General features: G+C 43.5%; 1 protein-coding gene across 1 annotated transcript in view; it reads right to left on the bottom strand.

Annotated features, from left to right (window-relative positions):
- RABEP1 (rabaptin, RAB GTPase binding effector protein 1) overlaps positions 1-14,058 on the bottom strand; it is a 989,154-nt gene that overhangs the window by 836,651 nt on the left and 138,445 nt on the right. The gene's annotated exons all lie outside the window — the stretch shown is intronic.

The raw sequence follows: 14,058 nt of genomic DNA, 5'->3' as shown, positions 1-14,058 counted from the left end.
CTTATCTCTGCTCTGTATTTCTCAATGCAGAACTGCTGTTCTCCATCTTCAACAATTGGAAAAAAGGCCTCTGTTTTCATTGCCAAACATTTGGCAATATCTTTCTTATGAAACACACTCGGTATCCATTTGTCTATTGTGATTTTACTTTTTTTGGGAAAACATTTTCTCACCCTCATCTGCTACTCCTACACCGATCTTTACAATAAAAAGCACCCCTCTTTTTTCATTCTTGAATCAAGGTTCTCCATTGCCCTATAATAATCTTTGAAAGATCTGCTTTCATCCCTGAACTGCCAGCCCTCAACTTGCATGATTTGTCTACCTCACAAACCTATGTAACTAGACAAAGGCCTGCTTATTTTCAAAGTTTTCACATATTTCTTATAAACATACTAAACTAGTACACTGAAGCATCTTCTGAGCAAACCTTTACATACCAGATCAGCCATGGGTTCACATTATAACTTTAAATGGACCAGCAAAGAAAACAATTCATGGAAATATCTGAACTTTAAAACTACCCCTACCAAGACAGACAATCTTACTCATATTTGCGTATTTCCTCTCTACCAATGTGTCAAAACACTTAGCATCACATTTCTGTACTCACTTTATTTCGACTATCTTCATTGCTATCATTTAATACCATTTCTCACAAGCAAATGTGTGTAAAGCCAACTATAGCAATCTCATTTAGGGTCTACTTAAACCATCAAAGTAGGAAATTAAATTGTTGTTTATCAATCAGCAGTAGAGAGCAAACACAATCTTAACTCAAGATCTTGATCTTTTGTGGACTTAAACTTCTCAAACAAGCATGAAATACTCTACAATATGCACTGACCGCATAGTAAAACTGGTGATTATGCAGTTATTCATAAAAATTCTATTTAATTTAAACATATGAAATAGGATTCATACCAGTTCAAGAGAATAAAACTGGACCATACAAGAATAAAAATCACATTAATCCCCCAGAGAACAACTTTTTATTCGATGAACTTATTGAACAAAAAACAGATACTGTCCTCAAGCAACATTTTTGTGGAGGATCTTGATCCACGCTTTGGAGAGGCTAATAACACTGTGGTCTCACAACTTGTCCCCATCATACAAAACAACCATCTAATAAAAGGACTGATCCAATCTGGCATATAGTAAAGATTCTATCCTGTACATCATCGCCAAAGACATATTTCTCAGGAGTGAGAATTCAATCTTAGTTAACAAATGTCCTGTCATTTATTTTCTAAAAACACGGCTACCAGAAGACCTAAAACAATTGGAGAAACAGGTACAACACACCAAGCATAAAAAACATACCAGAGTAGGTAATGAAAGTTTTTCCAGATCACCCCTGTTTCCGACAGAAGTTACTTCCCTATCTCATCAATACAATAAGACCACTTCGAACATCATTAATGAACTTGCTCTTTGGATTTTTTTTTAGAAAATGAAACCAAAGTATTCCAAATAAACAAATGAAGAAAAAGGAAACAGCTTAGGGCTACAAAAATAAAATGGCATTAAGATCCTTCTACTCCCCCATCTATAGGACCTATGTATGACAAGATAGGTTTATAAAAGACACAGAACCGAAGTTAAGTCTTCTTACATTAGAATACAGATCAATTATAAACAAACACATTAAAAACATTGAGTTTGTCAAAAAGGGGGCAACTCTTCCTTCTTCAATGAGTTTGACTCAAAAGAGAAAGGCAAACTCAGTGCAGGTGACAAAATAAGAAACACTGAAGTTACCTTAACATCATGGTCACCATACATTTGATCCCCCCCCAATTGTAAATCCCCTGAAAACATCTTGTCCTTTAAGGAGATCTTGCAGAATGAACTGTTCAATGGTATTCCAAACCAGAGACCTTCCAGTTACTCAGATTAACCTATCATGGCATCACCAGGCCAGAAAAATCAGCCCACAGTGTGCGTTCCTTAATAAAACTGATAAACCAGTTAACCTAAAAGTGAACTTCACATTTTTCTACAGATCGGCAGATGCCTTACCTCAGAATATCCCAGGCGTCAGGCTGGATCCGGAAACTTTTGCTCGAGCAATACCCTAGCACTCTGGTAAGTGGCGTTGATCAGCTCTGCTCAGACGTAGTCCGTGCTGGAAGTGACTTTTGCTTCACCCATATAGGCGCCATCTCGGCACGCTGACATCAATTATTTTCACGTCTTTCCATGCCAGGAGCGTGTTTAGAATAAGTAGGCAGGAGTGGCCCGTGCAGGTAAGAGCGGTGGGGCAGGAGTCAGACGATGAGAGAAAATTAAATTAAGAAAAACACTTATCTTGCGATCGCGGCATCGCCGATGTGGCGAGCGCAATGTAAGTGCTTTTTTTTTTTTTTTACATTACATTTTCCCTTGTTGACTACCTCCCCACCCCGACCCATCTCTTACCTGCACGGGCCGCTCCTGCAACTAGGGCCCTGAAAGAGATCAGCACTGACGCGAAAACCCTGTCCACAGTGTTGGGAGACTGGGTGGGTTGGTAAGGAATCTGCAGTTAGTTTAGGTCTCTATGAGATAAAGCATTACCAAAAGTAAGTAACTTGTCCATCTGATAGCGACATCTAGCCGCAGATTCCTTACCTTTATCTTATCTTTTTATGCCGTGTTTAACATAGCGCGGACATGGCCCACTTAGGGTATCAGAGCACTTCGCAATTCCATAGCCTAGAACTTTCGATGGCAGGTTTGACACAAACCTTAAAGCAACAGTATCAAGTGTAAATAAACAGTTTGGGCGTTTGAGACGTTTGTGCTTACTACAAAATACATACATATCCTAACGATTACAAGAGATCTATCTGTGTTAACCTAGTCCGTGAACTAGAAAGTATCATAACGGTGTCTGGTCATTTGTTAATTATGAAAGAAATTTGCTCATAAGAAGATTGACATGGACAAGATCTTTCTGATGCTCGGGAGGGGGGGGGGGGGGGGGTATAGGTAACCAGTTAAGCGCTTTCAGGTGTGGGGTGATGTGGTCAAACCTTCTGGAGCCTGTTAAGAGTCTTGTGGCCACATTGAGGCAGGCTTTTAGTGGAGCTGTTGAAATCTTGGGTAGTCCTGATAAAGTTGTGCATCCATACTCAATCCTCGAGATGACCAATGCCTGGACTGCCGTTTCGAGGTCTGATGTAGATATGAATGGTTTCAGTTTTCTAAAATAGCTCAGAAGGAAGTGGGCAGTTTTAGCCATCGTGCTAATGTGGGATCGCATGTTCAGGTTCTTATGTAGCGTGATTCCAAGGGACTTGGTGGAGTCCACTATCTTTGGGGTACAGTTTAGCGCACTGATCAACTTGGTCCATTCCATTATACTCGCTGAGCTTTTCTGGGATGAAATCAGAAGGAATTCGGTTTCATGTGGGTCAAGCTTGACAGGATTATTAGTTAGCCAATGAACGGTCCTCTTCAATGCCAGGTTAATGTTGATCTCTTCCAACGATGTAATCTTGATATATAGCTTGTCATCTGAATACATAAGAAATTAGATGTTTGCCTGCTGTAAAAGTTCTGTTAGTGGTTCTACATAAAGATTGAATAGAGATGGAGATAGTGTTGATCCCTGTGGTTCTCCAATAAGATTAGGGGTTGATGTTGATAGTATTTGGATCACCTTGAATCTGTGCGATCTGTTCTTTAAGAAGGATCTAAACCACTCTAGGACTGTGCCCGATAATCCCATCCTTTCCTCCAGCCGGTCTAGAATTTTGGCATGGTTTACCGTGTCAAATGCAGACAAGAGGTCGAGCAGTACTAGGAGACAAATTTCATTGCGGTCTAGGGCAAGTAGAGCGTCATCCACTATGTGAAGAGTTGCCATTTCCGTAGTGTGATTTGGTCTGAACCCCGATTGGCAGTCGTTCAGAAGTTTGAATTCATAAATGTGTTGGCTTATTTGTAGTTGAACACATTTTTCCAGGACTTTGGCTAGCATGGGAATGTTTGTTACCGGTCAAAAGTTATTAGGGTCTTGGGGGTTCTAGGTAGGTTTTTTTTAAAGATTGGAATGACTTGCCCCATTTCTAGGCAGTTTGGTAAGGAGCCTTGCGATAGCAAAGCATTAATAATCTTGGTCCATGAGGGGATGAGCAAGTGTTTGATCGTAGACCAGCATTTTGGGGGAAGAGGATCATTGAAATGGTTGTTTGGTTTTATGGTCAAAAGGGTTTTGGTAATATCTTTGTGGTCATAATACTTGAATTCCGACCAAAGAGCATTATTTTTTGGCATTGCCTGAACTGGTTGAGGCTGGCTGGAATGCTCTTTTGAACCAAGGGAGTGTACGTGGCATTCTTGAGCTCGATCGCCAGGGAGTTGGCTTGGACTGTGAAGAAGGAAGAGAATTCTTCACAGCTGATTTCAATTTTTTTTTTTAGCTTTTAGAGAGGATTTGGCCGATTTGTTAGATTGCTCTTTCAATAGTTCGAAGAGTTTCCTTGGTCTATTTTTTTGCATTATCCAGTTCTCTTCTGAAGAAGTCTTTTTTTGATTTTAGAATACATTTATTGTAGGCGTTTCTGGCCGGTCTTAGATTAATTTTGGGGGAGGATGGATGTGGTCTCCATTTCCGCTCTGTTAATCTGAGATTCAGTCTTTCTTCATTGAGAGATCTGTTAAACCAAGGGTTATTGTCTTTGACCGGCATTCTTTTGAGTTTTGAAGGGGCTGTCATCAATTATTTTCATCATTGTAGTATTGTAGTGTTCTGTGCGTTCGCAGACGTCTGCCATGTTTTTGGGAGGTTGCAGTTCTTTCTCACATCGTGCTACAAGAGTCTCTATATTGAGACCTTTGGTGTCACAGACCCATTGTCTGGGTTCGATTGATTGTGAGGTTGATTTCCTCTTTATAAATGGTACTTGAAAGGTAATAATGTGATGGTCTGACCAGTAACAAAGGACGATCGCAATTGTATCAACTGCTTTTTCTTTGGAGATGATCCAATCTAGTGTAGAACCTTTCGTACGAGTAGGTAGATTGCGTGCTTGAACCAAGGTTTGATCTTCAATGAAGACTCTGAGGAAATTGACCTGACTATCATTGTGGTCTTTCCAGTGAAGAGTGAAGGGCCCTAAGAAAATATCGTTGGAGTGAGGAGCAGAGTTTGCTGTGATGATTTCTATCAGCTGGTCTATGAATATGGCGTTTTTGACTGGGGGATGGTAAAACGTGTGAAGTTTGCTAATTTGGTCATCTGTAGATCTTAAGGATAGCCCGAGGTATTCACATGATTCAAGGGGGTCCGAGTGTACTTTCGTGATAACGATGTCTGATCTATGTATACAGGCTATCCCTCCCCCATTTTGTTTATCCTGCCAAATCTCACAATGCTGTAGTTCGGTGGAACCATAAGATCAAGGCAAGGGGAAGATGCTTCCGATAGCCATGATTCTGTTCGGATAGTTGGCTAGGTTTGTGGCATGTTTCTTTGCTGAGCGGCAGTTAAGTAGTAGGCATGAAATAGGTTTCAGTGGGATGTCCCTTTATGAGTCTTGCTTTTCGGGGATTAAAGTCAGTTTTTTCAGGTTATTGAGGTTGGGTTTTCTGTGGTTCACCTGTGAGGTTCTATTTGCGTTGATTGGGACTGATTGAAGTTTTTGTTCATCTACCTTATGGGTAAGATTGGGCGAGGATTCATAGGAAAGCAAAAGGATTTGTAACTCAATATCTGTGGTATTTAAGTTGATTGCGAGGTCGGTATAGTCTGTTTGTGAAGGACATTGGTGTAGTATTTAGTTTGCTGTGTGGTGCGTATATTAATTTCTGAAAAAAGTCTATTTTTGAGAGGTATTGTTCTGAGAGGTGTCAAATGTTTTTCAAATCTCGGATAGCAAATATCAAGGCCCTGTATGTCTTGTTTGATTGGGAGCGGAGTGTATTTAGCTCCAGACGGGAGGGAGGAGACATGAGCGGTTGTTGGTGTGAGCCTGCAAGTTTGTGCAATGGAGTACTGGATAAGTCTAACTTCAGGTGACTGTGGCTACTTTCTGACCTTACTGTAGATAGTATCCTATTTGTTAGCGGTATCTCAAGATTCTTATAATAGAAAGTATGTTAACTTCTCCAGTTGTCCTGGGTAGTGGCAGCTGACTCTGCCCGACGGTATTTATGTAGAATAAGGTAGGGCCTGTTGGGGCTAGGAGCCAGGAATCTGGCTGCGGAGAAGGGGCTAGGAGCTAAGCGGCTAATGGAGATGGGGAGCAGTGTTGCTTTAGTGTGCTGCAGGCTCATGTTCCTGGATTCGGGGATTCTGGACTTGTGTTTCGGCTGCTGGAGCTCATGAACGCAGCCAGTTTACCTTATCTGCGGAGGTCCATGTTGACTCGTGTGGGGTAACGGCTTGCGAGTTGTTTTGCTGGAGTATTGAGACACTTCTGGGTGGGGTAACATCTTGTGCGATATGGTATTGACAGGTTTTTGAGTGAGGGCTGTTAAGAACACACTCTTTTAAAGAGGTTAAGTAGTCGTCAAATAGTTCTAGATCTCTAAATAGATATCCCATCAATATCATCCCTGGAGAAGGGACTGCAGGCAACGTTAGACCAGGAAGTACTGTTAAAGCAGTAATGTTTACTAAACGTGTTTTGGGATGCCCATGTTGCTGCCTGACAAATGTCAAGGACTGGAACATTACATCGCAAAGCCATGGAAGCAGTCTTAGTTCAGGTGGCATACGCTCTTAAGCCTTCAGGAGGCTGATTCTTGGCCAGAGTGTTAGAAATGGACAACAGAGCCATCAATTCGCTCACTCTCCTGGCAGAAGCTATTGCCACTAGAAAGGCTGTTTTGATGGTTAGCAGCTGGAGGGGGCATGGAGAGCCGATCGACGCCACCTACCAGCGCGCAAGGGTATTGCTGGAGCTGGACACCTGGGATATTTTAAGGTAAGGAATCTTTGGCTGGATGTCTATCAGGTAAACATCTTACCTCATTAGACTAACTCTATTTAAGTGATACAATTAACTTGGCGGGACAGTCCTCATCAGATCAGGCATTTCTTACTGTGAGAAAATGCCTCGTTTTGCCCACCTGGCCCATTTTTTTCTACTGGTATTTCTATTTTTGAACTCTGCACACAGGGGCACTGCTGGCCAGTCTGCGAGTGCTCTCCCTTACATCATGGGTAAATTGGGTGATCTCTTAGTTGAAATAGTTAACTTCCCAGTAAGGCCATAGTACATGCTGCAGGAAACTACACCAATGGCATAAAAAGTTGAAATTCGCCAGTGGACTGTAGAATATGAACTGTGCCACCCACTAGGCTGACAAAGAAAAACAAGGCTTCGGGCCGATATGTGTAGTCCCGCGGCTTCAACTTTTAAACCTACGGGCGAACCTGTTCAATATTAAACGTCACACCTAAATAGGCCTTGTAGCCCACAACATAGTGTGCCTACTATTAAAAAGTGGAATATTTAAGAATTATGTGTTGGCATACTCCTACAGTGACTAGCTCCCAAAGCTATCGTCACTGTGAAGGAACTGTACCTAATCCTATGAGAAAACATAGTGTTCGAATACAATTCTAATTGTGGTTTGAGATATGCTACAGAAATGATTCAACCACCGTTTTTAATATATATTAAAAATCCAATCCAACGCAGAATTATTTACTGGGATACTGGCAACCAGATTGGGACATCTCATACTGGGTTTGATTGATCCTGATCAATCAGGTTTTATCCCAGGACGCACGTGCGGTGACAACACCAAGCGTATATTTCACTTAATAGATAAAACAGGGAGATCCAAGGTCCCCACAATGCTTTTATCCATCAATACTGCAAAAATCGTTCGACCGCCTCATTAGCCCTTCCTACTGCCGGTTTCAGAAATGGATATGGGCCAATTACTCTAACCAAGTGGGGGCAGTCCGTGATTATGGCATGACATCCCCTTCCTTTCTCATCTCAAGGGGGACATGGCAAGGGTGCCCACTGTCACCACTCTTGTTCGCGCTCTATATGGAGCCGCTAGTGGAGCGCATAAGGGGCCACCCCCTTATAGAGGGTATTAGAATGGCGGGTCAGTCTCATAAGATAACACTATATGCTAGTGACGTGCTCCTGACCATCACCAACCAATGCTAGTCTTTGCCTCCGCCGCTGGATCAACTTGGGCGATTGGGTAGGGTGGGCGGGTGGGGAGGGGGGGGGGGGGGGGTAGGGGAGCTTGGGGTTCAAAGTGAACACAATTAAATCTCAGGCCCTCAATCTCACTATCTCACAGGACAACCAAGCGCTTCCAGCTAGGACATTTCCGTTCACCTGGGCCACACAAGGAATTTCCTATCTAGGAATCCAACTATTCGTAACCATTGAAAAATGTGAAAGTGACCAGGGTGATGCCTGCCCACTCAGTTAAGTGTCAAGGGTGACTTTGGAAAGAGGAGCATTTGTTCCTTGGTCTATCAATAGCCAGCTTGGCACACACCAAATGGGAGGGGGAGCTGGTCCGAGAACCAGTTTTCTGTGGTTGAGGATGTGGGGATTGTTCCTTCTTTAGATACACCACTGGCTAGGAGGCCAGTTACCTCCAAGGGCAGAAGGGTCCAGCCATTTTTGATTTTACTTCGAATGCTGCATTGGGTGGAATAATTTGTAATAAGCCAAACATGATGCACTGCAAAAGTGCAATGGAAAACAAATCCCTAGGCAATTATAGAATTACAATTATTGCAAATCTCAAAATACACACATCATGTAATAACAACTCTAATATGAACTCAGTGTAACACTCAAAAAAACACATAAGGAATACAGTTTTAATTTGAAATAGTTAAAAACAAATTTTATTACAATATAAAAGTCATTATTAATATAAGCAATAAATAAAGTATCTCTTTATATATGTCTTCGACGCGCGTTTCGGCACAATCTGCGCCTTCGTCAGGAAATGCCACACAATAACCTAAAAAATAATATTTGAAAGTTACACTGAGATTCTTGATAAATGCATTTCCTGACGAAGGCGCAGATTGCGCCGAAACGCGCGAAGACATATTTTTGTTGCCACGGTTTAAGTCTATGCATCTCATGTTATTATCTGTATTGTAATGAATTTATGTGTCATCGACATATAAAATATGGCATAAAGAGATAGTTTATGTATTGCCTATATTAATAATGGCTTTTATATTGTAATAAACTTTGTTTTCAACTATTTCAAATTAAAACTGTATTCCTTATGTGTTTTTTTGAGTGTTACACTGAGTTCATATTAGAGTAGTATGTATTACATGATGTGTGTATTTTGAGATTTGCAACAATTGTAATTCTATAATTGCCTACGGATTTGTTTTCCATTGCATTATTGCCCTGCCCTAGGAATTGTTCTATCAATTCAACAGAGGGTCCTTGTTAATTTCACTGCACTGCAAAAGTGGAACGGTTTGCACTTGGGAACTTTGTTTAGAGAGTGTCCAGGAGTCACCCCGCCCCACTGTCTAATGAATTCTATAAAAGTGGCACCTCACCTCCAGCTCAACAGAAAGGTTTCTGGACCTGTGGAAGAACAGAAGAGGATTAGGCTTGTTATCTGACTTACGCAGTGACCTGAGGGCCCACACCTCTTCCATTTGTAATCGGGACTAAGCAGTCGACACCAAGGGTCAGTTGGTTCACCTCCTAAGTGGATACAGAGAAACAACAAGCTGCAAGAGGCCCTTTTCCTTGAGTGACCAGTTCACCAGTAGCAAACATCTTGACCGGGCAAAGGCATGGAAAGTATCCAACATGAGGATTTAGGCGGGTGCGAAATTTGAATTTTCCCGCTCTGGGCTTTCCATGCCTCAACTAGCTGTTTCAGCGAGACCTCATCCAATGGCGATCCCACTTCCAAAGGACATTGTTAGATATAGGCTTCAACCTTACCCTGCTGGAAGATTTCAACTTCTGTTTCAGAGACTAAGTTAGAAGATAAAATCTTTGAAAGGATTACCTGCTTGGGGGATCTGACCTCTGCTCCATCGCTGCTGGCCTGTAACTACACCCATTTCCAGGTCAACTGTAAACAGTGACTTCTGATTAGCACTTTACTTTTTCTTGTCCCTCTTTTTTCCTGAAACGTTGCAAATTCATATCTCAGCTTCACCTTATTGGATTTTAAAAATTGTTCTATGATTTTTCTAATGAAAAATGTTACTATTTTTAAAAATTGGTTATAGAATGTTTGTGTTTTGACATTTCAACTGCTTTGGAACTGTTAAATAATTGATATAATTTTCCAGAAGTTAAGCCTGTCTGCTGTGTGCCACAGCTGCCAGGGGTTAAGCTGAGGTTTATTAATTGGACAGAAACAGAACTGAGATTTGAAAAGGAACTGAACCCTACTATCAGATTTCAAAATTGTGTTACATTTCCTTGACATGGAAATCCATCCGTGGAGGAATTGCTTAATTTCAAGGCTCAGAGGCACTTGCGTTGGGGATGTTGCACAAAGCACACCTTCTCTATTAGTGCACCAAGTTCTGGGGTCTCCTACCATCACCTCTACGAACCAACACGCCTGAACTTAACTGAAGAGAAGAGACCAGAACAGAAATTACCTATCTCAAGGTAGGAAAGTTAATATCTCTCACCATCTGCTGCTAATAACGTTATAAGGGAGGTCAGGTAAACCATATCCCATCTACAGTCCTGCTGGGCTAATAGTACTAATTTCAAAGTCAAACATAAAAAGATGAGCACATCTACCAACCACAGCTATATATGCCATAAATTCTCAGTACAACAAGTGCGGATATAGAACAGAGTGGCTACTCTTGTTGAAATTGGCCGCCCCATGAGATTGAGGAGACTACTGTGGCCCTCACGATGGGAAAGGACAAAAAGGGGCAGCAGCTCACAGGACAAAACTGACCAGGCCCAGTACTGTGTGGGACAAACAGTATCTGGGCATGGTGCTACAACTGCTGGATGAGCACCTATAGACAACACTGTCGGAATATTGCAGGTGATGCAGGACTCTTGCACATCCCCAAGTTAAGATCGGTGAATTAAGTATCCACCTCTCCCTGCGATAGCAAAACCTGAGAAATAGATGATCAGATTACAGAGGTTGATGGCAGAGTATAAGAGACTAAGGATTCCATCCACATTTTCCAGACAACCTTCACGGACCGCCAATGGAAAGCCTGCCAATGGAAAGCCTGTGAGAAGCTGGCCTGGTATATGCTGACCACTAATTAAAGTGGGCACCTTGTACCAGTCCAAACAACCCTTACTGATGATTAGGTTAAAGACAACCTTTATTGAAAGCTATCCTAGTGGTAGCTATGGAGAGCAGCCTTCAGGCTAAGTCTCGAAGGAATGTAAAGCAGCTTGTTTTACCAAATCAGAACCTCCTGAATGACCAAATGAAAGGAAAACCACACAAGAGATATATAAAATATATGTATTTATTACTAAACACTCTACTAACCTCTTTATGAGATTAGATCACAAAGCACACAATATTAAATCACTAGAACAACAGTAACTAGCACAATACACAGTGGGCTCCAGGGGGGAGACAAAACCATATACTAAGAAAGTGGTATAACAACCACGACTTAACTAGACAGTGCCTAGAGCACGTAGAATCGCTGGGACTCCAAGGAACCACCCAAAGTAGTGGCACAGGGGACCACGGAGGACGGGTGCAGTGTGTGAAGACAGGCGCGAGCTCCGTACAACTCTATGGGTAAGTCGCAGTTGGAATTTTAGAGTTTAAGGACACTTTGGAGAGGACTTTAAGCAAACCCTTCCAAACATAGAAGGTTCTAAGGCCAGCACCCTTGAGAGCACCGAGATAACCGTGTTACCTATTCCAGAGGCAGTGGTGGCTGGTGAGATTTCGAAGTGGTGAAGCAAGCAAAGCAAACTAGCCTGACTATCAAAAGTGTGTTGGGTAGAAGTGGGGAGTTCAACTGGAAAAATAAAAGAGTAGGAAATGCCACATTTTCAAAATTAATTTTAACAAAGAACTTTGTGAGAACGCGAGAAAGTTTAGAAAGCAATTATATAAACGGGTGATCTCAAAATATTAAAAAACATTAACTATCATCCCGTATCTTAGCGCATTAAATATGGCCAACATTTATAGAAGTAAATAAATTGACTTCAAAATTCACTGAAATGTATTTAGCTACACGCAGGAGCATTTCACTTTAGCACATCAGATTGTTTTAAACCTGAGAAACAGTCCTGCACCTCCCCTTATTACAATGAAATTAGTTAAATAAGAGGCAAGTCGGCTGTCAAGTATGCGGTATACGTGCCTTAGATTTGCATTGTAGGAGGAGCAACTTTATAGGCTATTAAATTCAACACAAGACAGCTTTTGGGCACACTGCACATCCTTAACTCAAGTCTTTGAAACTGCACTTCTGATAATAAACATTGAAGATGTCAGTGAAATAATGTATTTGCTTAGGATCACACGATTTGGTCAAGCAGGGCACCAGGATTGGGACTCAACGCCAGCCGATCATACACCTGCGTCCGTGCCACCCCGAAGCGCACCCAAGGACCCTTCTCCTGCCGGAGCTGCAGCTACACCAGCCGCCACCTCGTTCACCGGGGTAGGACACAACCACCTAAGATGCTTACTACACAACAACCGCTTCGCCCGCAAGCACGCCATCGAACTCTGGGACCTACTCGACGACTCCTCCCCGGACGTCGCCTTCCTGACGAAGACTTGGATGAACCCCCCCTCGGCACCCGACATCGCCGTAGCCATCCAGGATGGCTATATGATCACCCGCAGGGACCGCACCAACGGAGCAGGAATCGCCATCGTCCACAGAAACACCCTCAGAATCTCGACTAGCACCGACGACATCCTCAGCGCCGCCGAACACCTGCACTTCCAGATCCACATAGACCCCCAACACCACCCTCAGAGGAACCCTGATCTATAGACCCCCTGGACCCCGACCACAGTTCAGCAACTTCATTGCAGACTTAATCAGCACACACGCCCTGGCATCCACGGGCAACATCCTCCTCGGAGACCTGAATATCCACCTCGAGAACACCAATGACAGCAACTCCACCACCCTGATCGACAACCTCACCAACCTCGGACTCAAACAGCTCGTCACGACTCCCACCCACTCCGCTGGACACATGCTCGACCTCATCTTCTCCGCCAGCAACCACGTCACCTTCAGCCACACCACCGAACACCAATGGACCGACCACCGCTGCATCCACTTCACCTTCCAGAAACCCACCACGCACCACCACACATGACGGGCCCCCCACCGCAGCTGGAGCAAAATCATAATCGCCTCCCTCGCCAGAAACCCCACCAACTGACACTGCCGACACAGACTCGGCCGCCCGCAACCTCAGGCAATGGATCAACGACTGCGCCAACACCCTCGCCCCGAACCAGAAACCCTCTAACAGACACACCAACAAAAAAGGCCCTGGTTCACCGCCGACCTCCAGGCATCCAAGCAGACCTGCCAAAGGCTCGAGAAGAAGTGGCACCACGAACAGAAACTGGACAGCAAGGCAGCCCACAAGAGCACCATCCGCAGACACCACCAACTCATCCGAACCGCCTTCAAGGAACGCATCGACAACAACACACCCAACAGCAAAGAGCTCTTCAACATCGTGAAGGAACTCTCCAACCCCAGCTCCAACTCCAACGACATCCCGCCATCGCAAGACCTCTGCGACTCCCTAGCCACCTTCTTCCACTGCAAGATCGCAGACATCCATGACAGCTTCAGTAACCATGCGCCCCCCGACAGCCACCGACACCTCAGACTCACCGCCCCCAGCCATACCGACCCCCTACTCTAATGGACCCACGTCAACGATACCATCAGGATCATGAACACCATCCACTCTGGCTCACCATCAGACCCCTGCCCGCACCTCATCTTCAACAAAGCCAGCTCCACCATCGCACCCAATCTCCGCAAGATCATCAACAACTCCTTCGAGACCGCCACATTCCCAGAGAGCTGGAAGCATGCCGAGATAAACGCCATACTCAAGAAACACAAGGCGGACCCTAAGG

Source organism: Triturus cristatus, chromosome 3_2 (genome assembly GCF_964204655.1).
Source record: "Triturus cristatus chromosome 3_2, aTriCri1.1, whole genome shotgun sequence".
In the NCBI taxonomy this organism is placed as follows: domain Eukaryota; kingdom Metazoa; phylum Chordata; class Amphibia; order Caudata; family Salamandridae; genus Triturus; species Triturus cristatus.
Note: the sequence above shows the minus strand (reverse complement) of the source record. Positions and strands in the feature narration are given on the sequence as shown.